This window comes from Lynx canadensis, chromosome A1 (genome assembly GCF_007474595.2).
Source record: "Lynx canadensis isolate LIC74 chromosome A1, mLynCan4.pri.v2, whole genome shotgun sequence".
In the NCBI taxonomy this organism is placed as follows: domain Eukaryota; kingdom Metazoa; phylum Chordata; class Mammalia; order Carnivora; family Felidae; genus Lynx; species Lynx canadensis.
The window spans coordinates 195,714,877-195,734,075 of record NC_044303.2 but is presented as its reverse complement, the minus strand read 5'-3'; the positions used below and the strand labels follow the sequence as shown (position 1 = coordinate 195,734,075).

The window sequence follows — 19,199 nt, the reverse complement described above, 5'->3', positions numbered from 1 at the left end:
CTGAGCATTCACACTATTCTGTCTAAAGAGAGCAATTGATTCCCAAGCAGCGAAGGAAGGATGGGTGAATTCAATGGTAGTAGGCTTCACATCTCTCTGTTTCAATACCAGCCTTCTGCAACCTTCTATCATATATGTTGCTTTATTTCTTTGGGGAGAATTTTCTCAAAAAAAAATTTTTTTTAAATGTAAGCTCTACACCCAATGTGGGGCTTGAACTCACGACCCCGAGATCAAGAGTTGCATGCTCTTCCAACTGACCCAGCCACCCCTGGGGAGAATGCATAGATGTTGTGGAGTTATACCTTACTGGGTTCTCAACTCAGTGCTTGGTTAAGGGCTTCTCTGATGTGACTGTAGTGGAGTTATGTGGCTGAAAAAGTCATGATCAAACCCAAGAGGGAAATGTTGGACTAAACCAAATGCAATGGATTTTTTATTGTAGGACTTCTCAGAGACCTTAATATGCTGACTATTTGTACGTATCTCCAAGAAGGGAATAGAATATGCATTATTTCCCTGATTTATTTTGGCTATAGAGCTCTTGTGTTTGTACATGATGCTTGTCTTCTATAGAACTTACGAGAAGTACGGTCCTAGTCGAAACTCTCTCCCCCACCCTCCACCTTTGTTTTTTTTTTTTTTTTTCCAGATGGACAAAATGAAGTCCAGAGTTAAGACCGACCTGGTATCACTCTGAAAAAGCAGGTCAGAGTTGATTCTGGAACACAAGAGTCCTCACTCCTAGCAGAGGATTTGGTCACTTGGTTCTAGAGGAGCCGAAAGAGTCCATTTAGTTTCCATTCACAGCCTGAGAAGCAGTTAGTGGGGTGGTGGGTCTCTGTGCCAGGAAAGTGGGTAATGAAGTTAAGAAATATTTTCACGAAGAAACGTTTTCAGTTTTGTTAGGGAGGCATTGTAAATCTGTGATCTATGAATATTATGTCACTGCAAGTAGAATTTGGGACATATTTGTGCTTTCCGGGAAGAAGAACATGGGTCTCTATGTTGGATTCTCAAAAGGGCCTATAGTTCCTTAAAAGATTAATGACCTCAGTTCAAGTCCAACTCTGAATGCTCTCCTTCACCAATAGTCTCCACACAGGGGCACCTGCTGCTTTCCCTGAAGGTGCTGGATAAATGAGATCATGCTACATTTTCTTTTCCTAATCACTCTGGGTCTGTCATCAGCAGGGATGGACTAAAACAATCCTCCTCCCCACCCTCACCCTCACCCCTGCCAGCATCCCCCACAGCACATGCCTCATTCTGTTCTCCTTCAGAAATATCCATAGCTTCATAAAATGTTCCAAGGTATTATATAGGATTGTTCTATAATTTCATTGAGGCCTCTCCCTCCAGCCCGATAGAAAATGACATTTGGTCTCATGATCTCATGTCTTATAAGTCCCGTGGTGGAGGGAGAACTCTAGGCCAGACCTGGATGTTGATACTTTGTTTTTCCTGCTGACAGTAATGGACGGCTCCCAATCTAGCCCCATCTGATTGGGGAATTAGAACTAGCCTCTCTTTCTCTCTTGGATTTTACGTGAAGTGCGCACGCGCGTGTGTTTTCGTGCATGTGTTTGTGTGTGCAACGGGGCACTGGACAAGTCGTGTCAGAGTAAACGAGACTATGAGTGGTTGGGCAGGAAGAGCCTTCGGTCCCCAAACCCCAGCTGCACTTTTGATGTTCTTGCCAGTGATACGTCACGCCTGTTGACGTGACCGGAAGGAAGAAAACAAAGTGGCATTTCTTAAAATGGTCTGTTAGGCACCAGGTGCTGTTCTAGGTACTGTCACACACACTTAATCCTCACGAAACCCCTGCACACCAGACATTCAAGTTCCTTTAGTGAGGGGAAAGAAACTGAGGCTTGTAAAGGTTATGAAACTTGCCCAAGGCCCAGAGCTAGTAAGTGGCAGAGCTGGGCTCTGAATGCGTCAGTCCAGCCCTTTGTTATGTCCCACAGGTGTGACTAGCCAGTTCTGTGCCAGAGATACTGCTCTGTCATCCTCACTGCCTCGGTAAATTCTGCCTGCTCAGCTTAGGTGCTGTCTCCTGCAGGAGTCTCGATGCCTCCAGACTTCCACGATCTCTTCCTTTTCTGATCTCCTTGGCAAGACGGAATCACCAGGAACATTTAATTTAGCACTGGGTGCACCTTATCTTCTCAACTTGATCGGCAGCAAGTTGAGAGGATGAGTCTGACCTTATATTTCTCCTGCACCATCCCACCTACCCACGCAGTCAGTGCACTTACGAGCTACCCAATACCCAGAAGGAGGAGGAAGCAAAGCCAGAAAAAGTTAGAGTAGGAAGAGCTTTCCTCATTTTATAGTGGAGAGACTGAGACCCGGAGAGGGAAGGCATTTTTCTAAGGTCACGTAGTGGTTCAGTAAAGGACCTATTGGCTTCTCTAGGCCTCAGTGTTAACACGAGTTAGGATAGGGGAGCCTGGGTGGCTCAGTCAGTTAAGCGTCTGACTCTTGGTTTTGGCTCAGGTCACGATCTCATGGTTTCATGGGTTCAGGTCCAGCGTCGGGCTCTGTGCTGACAGTGCCTGCATCACCTGCTTAGGATTCTCTCTCCCTCTCTCTCTGCCCCTCCCCCCACTTGCACTGTCAATGTCTCTCTAAAAAAAAAAAGTTGGGACAGATGGTCTCTAAGAACCCTTCCAAATCGAACAGCTAATTGTTACTAGTTTTATTTTATTTTTATTTTTCCATTTAACTGAGCCTCTATTAAGGACCAGGCACAGTTCTAGGCACTGGAGAATCTACCAAGAACAAGAAAGACAGACATATTCTTGCAGTCCCAGAGCCTAAGTGTAATGTTTACACCACACGGAGACAAGGGCTGCGATGGGGATGAAATACAGGGTGCCACGGAGATGTAGAAGACAGGCCCTCCAGCCAGATTTAGGGCTGGTGGTCAGGGAAGGCTCCAGAAGAAGCGATATTTAAGGTGAGGCCAAATAAGATTGAGCCAGAAAGGAAAAGCACTTTGGGCAGTAGGAGCCACATACTGGGAGGTCTTGAGGCAAAGGAAGGATGTGGCACTTTAGGGGTGCCTGGGTGGCTCCGTCGGTTAAGCGTCCAACTTTGGCTCAGGTCATGATCTCGCAGTTCGTGAGTTTGAGCCCCGCATCGGGCTCTGTGCTAACAAATCAGAGCCTGGAGCCTGCTTTGGATTCTGTGTCTCCCTCTCTCTCTGCCCTTTCCTCACTCATGGTCTGTCTCTGTCTCAAAAATAAGTAAACATTAAAAAAAAAAAAAAAAAAGGAAGGGCATGGTCCTTTGGAAAAAACAGCAAGTAGATGTTTTAAGGGGAAGGTGCTTGCAGGGCCTTGCAAACTCTCCTGAGGGATTTGGACTTCATCCCGAGAGTCATGCGGAGCCTTTGAAAAATTTTAAGTAGGGGAGGGCATTATGACATTTGCATGTTATTACTGATATTTAAAAAGATGTTAGTTTTTCTTATAAGAAAAGTAAATGCATGTTGATCGTAAAAAAGATAAAGGTACATCACTTAAAAGTAGGAAAAGAAAACAAGAGCGGTGGGGCCTCATTAGGAAATGACCAGTGCAAAGGGAAAGCGGGAGACCTGGAGAATGTATCTGGTGTCCACAAGCAGCATGACTCCTCCCAGCAGCCCCCTGCTCCTCCCTTCAGAGGCTGCTACCCAAACAAGCTGTTGCCATCGATTTTCTCCTCCTTAGTTGGTAAACAGCAGTGGGAAATGCAGTTCAGAAGAGATCAATGTAATTGGTGTAATAGGCTGAAAGCTAGATGCTGTTTTGCTTACTTAGCCCTGCAATCACACTGGTCAGCGTTCGACATGCTCGGGGTCTCCGTTCAGGGTCAGGGGCCAGAGGAACAACACTTGAATTCTCCACCCTAGAGCCTCAGGTTCCACCTCCGGTAGTTGGCTTCCAGGTCTCGAGCTCTCAAGGCTGGCCCATCTAGGTCTGGGGTGGGAGGGATTTCCTGAGCTCTCGCTCCGTAGTCTCTAGGATCAATTCACCCATCCTGCCTCCGAGAGTCGCTGATGGTCTGTTTTCTGGTAATGGGGCAGCTACCTTGCTTATAAGACCAAGGTAGAGCATTCATTCCTTCATTCACTCATTCTACCACTCAACAAACATCTATTGAGGGCTTCCTGTGTGCCACTGCAGTGGGATCTGCCCCCCACTGCCATCCCCGCTGTGTCCAACTTCACGCTCCAATTTTTCCCACTAAACTCTCCTAAACTCAGCACTGTGGTCAATTAGGAAGCATGAAGTGTCTTAATAGGAAGGGGCCTGGATGAATGTGGTGGTGAGAAGGGAATGTGGTAGACAGGATGTGCTCCCGTTGCAATCAGAGCCAAGAGATAGTGTCCAAGGCATGGACAAAGGCCAGATTCTCATACCTTCCTAGGTCTCCGTATCCAGCTCTCAAAGGGGTGTCTTCTGTCTAAACTCAATTCTACTCTATAAATATTTGTTAGGCTTAGAGGAAGAACAGTGGGGGTGGAGGCATAAGGTCTTGGTTTCTACCCTCAGAGAGTTCAAATTATCTGGCAGGTGATGCAAGATATGGACACAAAAACTACCACACAACACTGGCAGTGACAAAGGTCAAAGAGGTTCTAAAAAATTGCTATTAGATATTGCTCTCGAGTCTTTGAGATGACTTCCAGCCAGCTTGGGTGAATCAGGAAAAGCTTTCAGAGGGAAGGTGACTTTGGAAATAGCCCCTTTCAGTCTGTTCCAGCCCCCCGATGTTAGCACCTCCAGGTCTGGTGTTGTTCTGAGATGGGAACAATATCTAGTTTCAGCTGGAAAGGAGACCACTGATGTGTGAGGAAGAAGTCCAGGGGTGGGGAGTCAGGCTTAGAGCAGGACAGGGCTTGAGGACTAGGGTGTGGCCTCAGTGTATTTAGATTAGGATATATATATATCTGTATATATATATTAGGATATATATATATATATCTGTATATATATATAGATTAGGATATATATATATCTGTATATATATATATAGTTGCAGGTCAAAGGAATCTCGTGTAGAAGGAATAGCAGAGGTGTGTAGGTAGGGGCATTCAAACCATTCAGCTTAGCTTAACCACTAGCCATATAAGTAATAAAAGGTCCCCCTTACTGAGGACCTACTATGTTCCAGGTGTTGTGCTAAGCATGCCATGCATTTCGGCTCTTTTTATCTTTTTTTTTTTTTTTTTTTAATGTTTATTTAGGGTCACCTGGGAGGCTCAGTCGGTTAAGCATCCAACTTTGGCTCAGGTCATGATCTCATGGTTCATGAGTTTGAACCCTGCGTCGGGCTCTGTGGTGACAGCTTGGAGCCTGGGGCCTGCCTCAGATTCTGTGTCTTCCTCTCTGTCCGCCCCTCCCCTGCTCACACTCTTTCTCTCTTAAAAATAAACATGAAACATTTAAAAAAAAATATTTATGTATTTTTTGAGAGAGAGAGAGAACGTGTGATCAGGAGAGGGGCGGAGAGAGAATCTCAAACAGGATCTGTGCTGTTAGTGTAGGGCCCAATATGGGGCCCCATCCCATGAACTGTGAGATCATGACCTGAGCCAAAATCAAGAGTTGGATGCTTAGCCACCTAAGCCACCCAGATACCCCTCAGCTCTTTTTATCTTTAAAACAACCCTATAGCATACATATAGCCAACCTAAGTTATAGGTGAAGGAGAGGCAGAGAGGTTAAGTAATTTGTTCAAATTTACACAGTAATTAGGAGGATTGGAACCTGAGTAGAGGGTGCTTAGCCTTGCTATATGAGCTGCCTCTTCCTCTCCCACCCCAGGAGGGAGCTGCCCTCCCCAGCCCTCTGAAAAGCACCGTGGAACCAGAGTCATAGACGAAGTCTCCAAATGTGAGATGAGTCAGCCCCAGCTCTTCACAGTAAGGACCTGGCTCATTGGCACATGTAGAGTTTACCAAATCCCGACTGAGTGCCAGGAACTGTGCTAAGAGCTTTAGTGAGCCCTCTCACCAAATTCTCACAGTGACACCATTTTATAGATAAACTGAGGCCGGGGGCTATCTTGTGCTTCATCTAAAGTTAGTGACAGGGCTGAAGCTTGAATCCATGACTGGCTGACTCCAAAGTCTGCTTTTAAGTAGTATGCTGCACTGGCTTCTTTTATTGATGATGCGTGATTTGGGGTTGCTGCTTTTTAGTTTTCAGGGCACCCTTATGTTAATTTTGTTCCGTGAAGTTTGGCATGAAGAGAAGATTCTTCTCCACCTTGGACAGATGTGGTATCTAAAGCCCTAAAATCTTGAGTTCTCACCACTAGTTACTGGTAGATCCAGGATTGATAATACTGATATGTAGGCTTGAGACTTGACCACGTGTAAGGAATGATGCCAAGAGCATGATGTGTGTTATTTTATCTTCATGGTAATCTTGCGATGTAGGTTCTATTATCGTTCCCATGTTATGGTTAGTTACATCAAGGCACACAGAGGTTAAAGTACTGTTCCTACATCACACAGCTAGCAAGTGCTAAAGTTGACATTTGGACCTCAGATGTTCATGCCAAGCAATTAACTCCTATACTACACTGCCCAGGATCTCCTAGAATTGCCCCAAGTGACAGTTTCATGACACTTTAATGCCACCTGATACTATCTCTGGCTGTGGTTATGCAGCTGTGGGTTTGTAGATACCCATAATTATCAGGACGTATTAAAAGGGGCAAGAAACAAAAAGCTTCTGCCCCAGGTCCCGCAGTCCACCTGTGCTCCTACTTCATTGCTGATCTGACCCTTGAATTTGACCCATTGTCTGTGCCACACTCAAGTCCAGTGCTGGCAGAATCCCCAGATCCTGTCCCATTGTCTTCTTGGTTCCAGATGCCTGCTCTGTGCCTCGAACCTCTTCCAAGTCACCACCCTGCTTGGTGCATTCTGATTTGGATCTCACGCAATCAGAGATACATTTGTTGTAAAGAACTGTAGGTGGGTTGGACCAGTGGAACTGAGCATCTTTGTTTATCTTTAGGGGATCACTAAAACACAGCATGAGTTTAATAATTACATAAAAATGATAATAGCAGCTGCTTTTATTGGGATTCTGGCATTTGCTAGAACATTATATGCATTGTATCTCTAAGCCTTTCATCAACCTAGCACACTGGGTATTATACTCATTTTACAGGGAAGGAGACTGAAATTCAGAAATTATTTGATAATAATTCTATTATTCAGTAGAGGTCAAGAGTCTTGCCCAAACTCCCATAGCTAGTAGGTGCTAGAGCATGGACACGAACCCAGGACTATCTGGCTCTCAATTTCACATTATTTTGACAATTACATATGGACTCTTTATTTCCTTTTTTTTTTTTAAACCAAGTTCCTACATGGGTAGGTGAAAGAAATATGGTAGATGTAGTATACTGGGACCCCACTAAGCCCATGTGACTGGTTGGCTCATACATGCCTTTATAGTCAATTATCAGGTGGAGAACTTTGGTTTGGGATATTAAACAGTGAGGTGGATTCATAACTGGTTGTCAAGGAGTGCAAATTGAAGGGCGGATGTTACCCTGGAAAAAGGCAAGAGGACAGTGTTGTCAGTACAGGGCACAGTAGTGAGACATGCCATTAGCCCATTTGGAAAAATGGAAAACTGGTTGCTCTGTGTGGGTTAAACTACAGCAGAGAAGAATATGCAGTAGAAGAGCTTGGCAAGGCCCAGAATCAATCACAAAGTCCCACATGTAATCCCAATGATTTAGAACAGGCCTGTGCTTGTAATTTAATAACTGGAACCCTAATTTACTGTATCGTGTCTCATTTAGAGAACTATTTTATAAACATATGGGAGACATTCACTCAGTAGTATGAGAAAAGGGTATTTGAGGAACAAGAATTTGGCAATTGGTAATCTAGCATCATCGGGATGGGGAAACATCAACATTTTCATTCCTGGAAAGAGGGTTTCTGAATGGTAAGGCAGGGATGGTTTCTTAGACCTCTCTCTGGCATGGACAAAATTTCCCTCAGGACTGTCGGTCTTCTTCCTTCTTTTTTGTCCAGTTCCACGTATGTCAAATGCAACTTTTGATTGGCTTCCCTGGTATTCAGAGAATAGCAAGGGAGTGCTTTCACGGAGGACAAGAGCATTCCTATTATTCAAATGGAGAGCCCCACTGTAAATTAAATAACTTGGCAGTCTTATTTACCCACTTTAGTCTTTTCTGGGTTTGACTGTCATGAGTCAGCCTTCCTGAATCTGATCTGATGGAGAGCCAACTCTGAGCTGTCATAAATTCACGATTGCAATGCCTGCCTCAGTGGGGTGCTGGGAGAGAAGCATTCAGGAGAGGATACCAAAGCTGCCTGAAGCCCCATTTCCTGCCTGTAACAGACTCTAATGGCATTTCTGAGTGTTCTATCCTTGGCCTTCTTTAAGTATTCAGTTTACCAAGGCTTTGTGGAGTGTTGAGCCGTATCTAATTGGATGACATTTAATAGACTTTCTCTTGGATCCCCCAAACCCAAGAGTATAAAAAACGACCGAGCATTAGCTGTGTAGAAAGACTGAAAGTGTAATGGAAAAAAGCAACAACAGAAAAGATTTCATCCCAAATAGCAACAAACCACACAAAATATCTAGGAATAAACCTAACAAGAAATGTGTGACTTGTAGACAATAAAAAAAAAAGCAAAAAACCACCACCACCACCACCACCACCAACAACAACAATTCTAAAACTTTACTGAAAAGGCATAAAGGAATACCTAGATAAACGGAGGGATGTACCGTGTTTACATAATATTGTAAAGATGTCAATTCTTACCAAATTAATCTATAAACTCAATGCAATCTCAATAAAAACTTGAGGCCATTTTTATAGCCTCAACAAGTGGGTTCTAAAGTTTATATGGAAGAGAAAATGGACTGGAAACATTAGGAAAACCTATAGAAGAAGAACAACAGAGAACTTTTCTAGCAGAGGTAGAAATAAAATGTTAAGCCTTAGTAATGAAAATAGTGTGGTATTGGTGCAGAAACGGACAAAAGGAGCAATGGAATAATAAACTGAGACTAGAAACAGACCTAGGCATGATGATAGAAAAATTACTATCTAATCAGAGAAATATAGAGTTAAACCACCACCAAATACTATGCAGAAAACTAAACCCTAACTGTATTAAGGAGGTATATGTAAAAAAAGAAATCTAGACTATTATTGAAAATGCCCAGTATGCAAAAAAAAAAAAAAATATGCAAAGATACTCAAATTCACTAGGAATCTGGAATGAAAATTAAAACTGACAATGAGGTACCATTTTAAAAATCCCGTTTGGTAAAATGAAAAGGCTTGATAGTATCGTGGGTTGGCAAGGATAAAGGGAAATGAACACTGTTACGGGGACAGTAAATTGGGAGCTGTTTTGTAAGTGAGCTGGACAATAATGTCTGTTGAAATAACAAGAAAGGTACATGTCCTTTGATAAAGGCATTCCACTTCTGGAATATATCCTGAGGAAACACACAGAGTTGTAGACACGACTATCCTTTGGGGTGTTGTTTGTATTAGTGAAAAGCTACATAAACGCAAAGGATCCATCAGGAAAAGAGTGGATCGATACCATGAAATGATGGCATGGGATTGTTTAGGCAGGCCATAAAGGTTGGACACAGATTAAAATTATTTGTCATATCTTTTTTAAAATATTTATTTTTGAGAAAGAGAGCGCAAGCAGGGGAGGAGCAGAGCAGGGTGGGGGCGGGGGGTGGGGGATGGACAGATGATCCCAAACAGGCTCCGTGCTCACAGCAGTGAGCCCAGTTTAGGGCTACAACTCACAAAGTGTGAGATCATGACCAGAGCCGAAACTGGACGCTAAACTGACTGAGCCACACAGGTGCCCTATTTGTTGTATCTTGAATATAGTAATAATAAGCCACTTCTTATATTCCACGTTGGTGGTGTGCAGAGAGTTAAGAATGAGTTAGACCTATATGTAGTGATGGGAGAGATTCCAAGGGTTGGTGGAAATGACAAGAGCACAGTCCTATTTAAATGAAGGTCGCGTTGATGTGCATATATGTATGTGTATAGTAGGACGTACACTAACTTGCTCGTCTGTAGTGGTTAACACAGGCTAGGACAGTGGGACTCAGGGGCATTCCTGTTTTCTTCCTCTGTCTTTTCTTTTTTATTGGACTTACTACAAAAGCTTGTTTTCATCTGTTACTCATGTACGTAAAAAGATGTTCCAGTGTTTTCTTGTCTGTAGCATAGTGTGAGTGAACACTGTGACATGATTGCTTAAACTGAAATGTCTCTTTTTTTTAGAGAGAGAGAGAGGATGTGAGTGGGGGAGGGACAGAGGGAGAGAAAGAGAGAGCGAGAGAGAGAGAATCTTAAGCAGGCTCCATGCTCAGTGTGGAGTCCACTGCAGGGCTTGACCCCCCAACCTGAGATCATGACCTGAGCCGAAATCAAGAGTCGGATGCTCAGCTGACTGAGTCACCCAGCACCCCCAAACTGAAACGTCTTTGAAGTGGCATGCATAGAAGTGATTTTAGGGTTCTGGGGAGGTTGCCTGAGGCCGCCTTGGGAAGGCACGGATTGAGGGAAAAACCAAAGGACTAAGATTCCTGGCCTCTGCTCCACTTCATCCAGAACAGGCCTTTTTGTAAAAAAAAAAAAATCAGTTTGTCAAAGTGCTACATAAGATTTAGCCTAAAATGAACTGTGGTGGTAGGGCTGCTATTAAAAACAATGCTTTGAAGCCTACTAACCCAGAACTGGGATAGTGATGGCTCCACTTTGGTCTGCTCTGAGCAGTCCTGGGGGGCCGGGGTTCATTTCTTGACCTTTCATTTCAAGATGGAAGGCAATGGCACTGGATGTACTCTGAGAGAGCACCATAGATGGTAAAGGGACTGGGCACCATGGGGAATTGTTGAAGAAGCCAGGTGTGGGCAAGGGGCAAGAGGACTGACCTCAGTTATTTGAAGGGCTGTCAGGTGAATAGATTGATTCTCTGTGGCCCTAGAATCATAATGAAAGCCATGGGTAAATGGAGATTTCAGAGTTGTCCAAAGGTGGGATTGGCTGTCTTGGGAGACAGGGAGCTCCCTGTCTCTAGAGGTATCCAAGCAGAAACTACTTGGTCACAGTGTTTGTGGCTGAGATTCTTACAACAGACGGAGGTTCAACCAGAGAACCTCCAAGGTTAATTCTTCCCACCAATATTGATTGGGCTCCTATGGTTCAGGCAGTGTGTTGGGCACTGGAAATATGGAGATGATTGAGAGAGATAAGCCCCCCAACACAAGAGCAAACAAGACAATAAACAAACAGTGAATTTTCACATCTGAGACATCGCCTCAAGGATACTGGAACCTAGTGATGTGATAGTGACTGGAGAGGGGAACGTTTTTAGATAGGGAGTCAGGGAAGAGCCCTCTGAAGAGCTATCTGAGCCGAGACCTGCAGGGTGAGATGGAGTCATTCACACAGAGATCTCTGGGGACAGAGGGAGCAGAACAGAGTAAGAGAAGCTGCTGTGGGGTTTGAAGCAGGAGGATGCTGTGATCTGATTTAGGGCTTAAAAAAATTCCTCTAGCCACTGTGGGAAGCAGTGTAGGAAGTGAGGAAGGGAGGCATGGGGGCCAGTTAGGAGGTAGTTTTAGCCAAGTAGGAAAGAGACGATGCCAAGTTTAACTGGAGTTGACAGCAGCAGAGTTGGAGAAAAGTATATGGATTTAGTTTTATCTTCTATGATTCAAAGCATGTACTTCATTCAATCAGTTGACCCCAGAAGTAGGTTGGCCTTGTGAAATACTGCTGCCCAAACAATCGAGTCACATTTAGGGTTGGGCTAAGGGGCATTTCATCTCCTTAAGTGGTAGCTGTTTTCGTGTGTCTTGAGGCCTCATTTGCAAATATCCGAAGGGATGGATGGCCAAGGTCTTACTGTGATAAAAGTTCTGATAGAATCACACAAATCCTACTGATTAACCAGACCACAGTGCAGGAGACCCATGGCCCATTGTCTCCTTGGCTCCACCACCTTTCCTCCTGCCCAGTGCTGAGCAGGTGAACATGGCCAAGATCAGGGCTCCAGAAGTCAGGCAGCCTGGGGATAGTAACTAGCAAGGGTATTTATTGGTTGGAAAAGCTTGGGTGAATTAAGCCCCTCTGAGCTTTAGTTTCCTCATCTATAAAATGGGATGGTTGGATTACATGAACTAATCCCCATAAGTTGCCAACCGCAGATGCCTGGTTTTCAGTAAAGCAGTCAATACGTGAGAGTCACTGCCACCTCACCTCTTCATTGGAAGAACTGTCTTCCTACTGTCTTTGTTCCACTTTGTCTTCTGCTTTCTTCATGCCCCTGATATCACATTCCCGAATTTCACACACCCTTCCCTTCCCCATCCACCATCGCCAAACCCATCGGACGCTGTTGTCTTTTCTTCCTTGACTTGCCCCCTCTTTTAGCACTGCTGGATACATGAGTTTTTTTAACCTCTCCCCCCACCTCCCAACCTTTGGGTCATTCCATGACATCATTCTCTGCTGGAAGGTGTTAACAGAGAGAGTACCACGATCAGATTTCCTCTTTAGAAAAACTGCTCAGAATCACACAGCGGCATTTTCACAGCACCCCGCACATAAGACGTGTGAGTAAGTGAGGGCTAATATTGCTATCGGTGGTCATTATTTGCTATGTCCCATAGCATCCTGTGCAAACCTCTGTGATCTCACTCATCACATTGTGTTGTTAACTTTGGTTTTGTTGTTCACTGTCTCCATAGAGAAAGCAGAGACCTATGGGGTCGGGGGGTGGAGATTATACTTTTCTTCAGGCAGGGCCACATGACTTCCTTTGGATAGTGAGATATGAGTGGAAGTGGTCTGTGTCACTTCTGGGAGGAAAGCATCGACTTGCCGGTGTTCAAGCCTTCGGTGCCTTTTTCCCTTGCGTGGCAAATGTGAAATCACACATTGATGTGGAAATGCAACGCTCGGCCACCACAGGGAGGGCAGTGGTCTTAGAGAGTCCCCCACATCTGCTTTATACTGATTTATACTTAAGTATGCGCTCATATATTCACAAATATCCATAGCAGACTTTAGATGAGTGATAAATCAATCTTTGTTGTTTGAAGACATTGAGATTTGGGGGATTGCTTGTTGTTGCAGGAAAGCCTAGCCTAATATGAGTAAAACAGAACTCTATTCCTAGAGCTTAATGCCATATTCAGCATGTATAGGATGTGGTTAATAACAGAGGTGGAAAGAATAAATGAATAAAATAGGGAACAGAAGAAATAAACCTAAGAAGGTATTTCCTTAGGCTTATGTATTGGAGTCCTTGGTTGATTGGTTCAATAGTTAACAATCCTTTAGGGGTGCCTGGGTGGCTCAGTCGGTTAGACGTCTGACTCTTGGTTTCAGCTCAGGTCATGATCGCACGGTTTGTGGGATCGAGCCCCATGACTGGCTCTGCACTGACAGCTTTGAGCCTGCTTGGGATTCCCTCCCTTCCTCTTTCTCTGCCCTTCACCTGCTTTCTCTCTCTCTCTCTCTCAAAATAAATAAGTAAATTTAAAAAAATAGTTAATAATCCTTTGTATTTCTGTAGCATTCATAGAAGGCTTTCATACCTATTACTCATGTGTTCCTACACACCATTCTTAAAGCCAGATACCTAGCGGGGACTGAGTCTGAGTGGCATTAAATGGTGGCAGAGCTAGAACTCAACTCCTGGTCTCTTGATTTCTGGTTCAGGACTCTGTCCATTGCTCCTTAATATCTACAAAGGAGGCCAAACTTGTAGACTAGAGTTGGATAGACTTTCGCCAGTCACTGGGGGTCATGGACACAGTGTGCCTGTCTCTATGCCAGGCCAGCCCAAGACTTGGCAAGAGAGCCTGGAGCACATGTCCTAATAATGGAAACACTGGGATTCGTGCCCAGACGGTGTCAATACACATACACACAGACACACATACTCATACACACACACACACACACACACACACACACACGCATACACTCTTCTCTCTCTCACATTTGTTTACATATATTCTACATGAATTCCAGCTATCCGTGTGTCCCCACATATACACACTCACACGTGTACCTGCGCATGTATGTGTGTGGACATACTCACATACCGATACACATTTAAATTTTCTTCACTTATTCACATGTAATTGTACATACACATATTCATGTGTACATACATACACACATAAATGTGCTCACTCAGATGCTGATTTGTACTTAAATATGTGCTCATATATTCACAGATATCCATATATAATTGCATAACTGAAGATAATATACCTCATGTGCGTTCACTCTTAAGTACTTTTACATATATGTGTGCACACAGATATGTGCACATCCACACTTATTTACATGTACATTTATCACCACAGAAACAGACTTATGTTTGTATCTGTGCTTGGTCATACACATTTCTCTTTGATGTTCCCTGTTTCATTTTCTGTAAGCTAGCATACACATTTACACATGCCTCTTTGTACATCTGCACAAATGCACAATCCCACAATATACACATGTGTGTAAATACTACACGGACACATAGATGCTGCAGTATAGGGACTTACATGTGACCAGACAAGCTGGATGGATCCCTCTGGGTTCTAGTTCCAGATCTTTCTCTCATGGCCTGTCAAAGGGGCTGTTTAGTTCAGGACCCCTCTCCCTCTTCTCTCTTTCCCATTCCTGTTCCAATCTCTACCTTCGTTTTCTGTGTAGACTCAATGAAACTGCCTGGAAAGGTCAGATGAAGGGCTGGCAGCTTCAGCCCTCCCCTCGTCGGGAATGGATAGAGACCCCTGTTGCTTTCCTGGCTGCCTCTCTCTGCTCTCAGGTCTGCTAGCTCCAGTGAATAAAGCCAGGCCCTGGGAGGCAGACAGTCGGGCCTGGGGACTCCAGCTGTTTATAGAGCTGCTATGCACTCCCGCTGCTCTTGGAGAACAAACACAGGCTGGAAAGTTTCTGGCATGGGGACTATGCTCATATTACCATGGTCCCAGGAAGCACAGTCAGCTCTGTGTGCTTTTGGTGAGGCAGAGTGCTGGGCTGGAAGTCTGGGGGCTTGGGCCTGTCTATTCAGTGAAGTTCCCTTTCATCTCTGATTTCCTTATGATGAAAGGAAACAAGCAAGGGCTGGGTAATTCCAAACATCCAGGGATTAAATATTTATATTTGGCTCAGGAGAAGACAGCCTTTGGGGTGAGACAGATCTCAGTTCAAATTCCACCTCTGCCACTGATCTGCTGTGTGACTTTATGCAAGTGACTTAATGTTTCTGAGCCTTTACTTATCTGTAAACTGGGGATTACGTTTCCTGCCTCACAGAGGCTTTTGTGAGGTCTGAATGAGATGATATTGGCAAAAGTGCTCTGCACACTGCCTGGCACATAGTAGCATTTAGACATGGTTGTTGCTCTTGTTATTGTGTTAATATGGGTCCAGTCTTGCTCTGCAAACACATTTTGAGTGACAAGGAGAGAGGCTTGAATGGGAAAGTGGTCCAAAGGGTTTGGTTGGTGGGAGCTACATTAGAAAGAAGCTGCGAGGGAGGGGAGGCCTTGGCTACTGCAAACAGCATTAGACCTGGGTTTATGTCCCACCTGCTCCATGCTGTGTGACCTTGCTCAAGTGATGTCCTCACTCTAGCCATCAGATCCCCTCTCTGTAAAATGAAGGCCTGTCTTAGACAATTTCTTAAGGTTTTTTTCTAGTTCTGAGGTATTATGTTTTGTTTTTCCTAATTCATCTGCAAAGTAAATTAAACACATACAGATAATTAAGGGCCCAGTGGGGGGAAAAATCACAGTATTGTGGAATGTACAAGCTGAAAATGGTAACTCCTCTTTTGGATTAACTTTAATTACTAAGGAGTAAACTCTGTCCCTTGTGGAACACTCCCAAGGAGGCACATCATTGCCAGTTTCTCATTCTTTGTCTAGAGATTATGTATCTCCACCCCAGGGGACCATGGCCCCCTGGGCCTCCCTTGTTGGTTATCTCGATTTTCATTATTGACTATTCCCTCCTGAGGCATACTGAGCCTGGCACCATAAGAGGCTGGATTTCTTTATTTTATTTTATTTTATTTTATTTTATTTTATTTTATTTTATTTTATTTTATTTTACTATTTTTTTAAATATGAAATTTCTTGTCAAATTGGTTTCCATGCAACCACCGAAGTGTTGTCAAACATAGAAATCCCACCTCTTCTAATTTGGCACTTTCAACAATAGCCGACTTAAAAGAGGTTGGATTTCGACGTTTGACGACACTTAGGTGGTTGCATAAGCGTGCTGTGTGGGTCTGTGGTCCCTCCATTTCCTATGTCTTGGCCCTTTGATGTTGTGGTGGTTCGATGCACAACAGACACCTTCTCTGGCTTTCGAGAACTGGATCTTAATCCCTGCCTGGGAGCTCACTGGTTCTGTGATGTGATGCCTCCAAATCTGTTTCCTTAGCTGCAAACTGGGGGACATAGTGTCCACCATGTCTACTGTATAGAGAGTGGTTGCAGGACCAAGGTTTTAGTGAAGGAATCTGACAAGAGAGAGTGAGTGTGAAATGTGTTGAAAATTACGAGGAGTGTTTAAGAGTAATGGCAGACATTCATTGTGTGTACTTTGTGTCAAGCACTGTGCTTAGCATTTTCTATGCTTTGTCTCTTAGTCCTCATAACACATCGCAAGGCGGATGGTATCCCACTCTACAGATGGGAAGGCTGACTCAGGCTACTCTGCCCGAGGTCACAGAGCTGAACCTCAGGTTTGGTCTGGTCATGGAGGGCTGTGTCCTAATTGTTACACTGTCTCTGTAGAGAGCAAATTGCAGCAGGAGTGAAGTCTGGAAAGGTGGACAGGAGACATGGGGGAGGGGGAAACTGAGGCTCAAGATCGTATAGCTAATCAGTGATAGCTTTGGGGTCTCCATTATCATCACCATCACCATCAGCATTATCATGGGAAACATGAAAACCACTTACAAAAACGCTTTACTGTGCTTAACACTCTTTTGCACATAATTTCCACCCATGATGTCTCAAGGAAGTCAGTATGTTAGTCGCCACTGGGATTTTACAGATGGGGAAACTGAAGCTTAAAGACATGAAACAAATAAGCTCCTCACATATAGTGAGTGAGCCTGGGTCTATGTGGCACCAGAGTGTGGCTTTTAACCACCACACAAAATAAAGGCAGACTGCTCTTCCATTAGGAATCTGTGTCAAGATCTGTGGCCATCATATAGAAACAAGTTGGGGTGGGGGTAGAGAGCAGATATGTATACCTGTCCTCAAATAACCAAGTTCTTTACATAGCTAGGTGGCCCCTGACTTGATCTGATAACTATTTACTATTCCAGAAGAAGAGCAGAAGTGTCAATACTCACCACACAAAGACTGAATAATGCAAGTGTCAATGAGCTTCTGATTTGGGAGGGACAAGAAGAAAAGCAGGGGGGCTCCTTAGGCGCTCTTAAGACACCCATTCAAAGTGTGGGAAAACCTGGCTTTTTGACCTGGATACCCAGTGAAAAGCAGCTGGATTTGTTCCTAGTCAACAGGTGGGATCATCTCCATTTGGAGGTAAGACGCCTATTAATTTTAAGGAGTTTGATCATTCATCCTTTGGATGTGGGCAGGGTCTCCGTGATCCTATGAAGACAGGCCTCTTTACAAAAGGACAGGTTTTGGACCATTTGCCCCATGATCTATAGAGCTCAGTGATTTTTGCCAGTCTGGGACTGAAAGATTAGATCTAATCTCTCTAAATGTTTAGGACTGAATCACCGTGTCAATCAACCGACAATATATTTGAGTTGGTTTATTTATTTTGAAAAGTTATTGAGTACCCGTTATTAAATCACTGTGCCAGCTGCTGAGGTTACCACAGGAAACGAGACAAGCTTCCAGCCCAGAATAACTTGCGTTACAGGGAGAACAGGGACGAATCAGCAGACTCTTAATGGTGGTATGCGTGAGTTGTAAGGGCTAGTATGGGGACTGTCAAACGTGTCACGAGAATGGGTGGGAAGAACTCACTGTAGCCTTGGGTCAAGCACACATGTGAACTTGCACATGTACACCTGGGTTAAGAATGTGAAGTCTGCCTCTGCAGGTGATTCAAGTATAGACTTAAAGGAGAATAGCAGTCAGCAAGGGAAGGGGGCTTAATGCTGAAGCCGGGGGGGGGGGGGGGGGAGCCACAGGGGAGGTGTGGAAGCAGGGCAGTGGTGTGGTCTAATCTGTGGTCTTAGAAGGGCCAGTGTGTGAGAAAGAAGGATGGGCGTGGGGCAGGATGGGAGTTAAAACTCTTTTGCAGTAATGTGAGCAAGCCCCATGGAAGCCTGAATGAGACTAGGGGGACGGGGATGTCCAGAAATGGGTGGCTGAGAGGATTTCCTGGCAGTAACATCTGTCTATAGGACTTGGTGATTGGCTGGCTGTTCTCAGTCTGCTCCTAAAGAGAGGACTCTTCAGGCTGCTTTAATTCTTTTCTCATGAGTTAGATCACTCCTTTCAAAACAAGTACAATTGATTTTTTTCCCCAAGGATTGAGAAAAAAATTTTTAAAGCGTCACTGCATTTATTTATAATCACAAATGTAATGTTTGCTCCTTGCAGAAATTCAGAAAGTAGGGAAATACTGAAAGAAGAAAATTGAAAATTATCCATAAATCTGCAATCCAGGGATAATTGCTCTTAACATTTTTGTATTTTCCCCTCTAGTCTTTTTTTCCAGTATAGCTGGTTTATTTCATTTTGTTTTATTTTATTTTTGTTTATTTATTTAGTTTGAGAGAGAGAGAGAGAGCGAGAGCGCACATGTGCTAGAGTGTGCACAAGGAGGAGGGGCAGAGAGAGAGGGGGAGAGAGAGAATCCCAAACCGGGATTCCCTCCGCAGCTGTCAATGTGGAGCCTGATGTGGGGCTCGAACCTATGAACAGTGAGATTATGAACTTAGCAGAAATCAAGAGCTGGACACTTAACACCACTGAACCACCCAGGCACCCCCATTATAGTTGACTTATTCTAAACTTGTTACCATGTGAATTTTGAAAGACACACAAAAACAGAGAGAGGAGTAGAATCAACCCAGTATACCCACTGCAGCTTCTATAAGCTGTCTTCGGCTATTGTAC

At 44.2% G+C, this 19,199-nt stretch overlaps 1 protein-coding gene across 2 annotated transcripts in view; it reads right to left on the bottom strand.

The window, feature by feature from the left end:
* GLRA1 (glycine receptor alpha 1) overlaps window positions 1–19,199 on the bottom strand; it is an 82,020-nt gene that overhangs the window by 23,039 nt on the left and 39,782 nt on the right. The gene's annotated exons all lie outside the window — the stretch shown is intronic.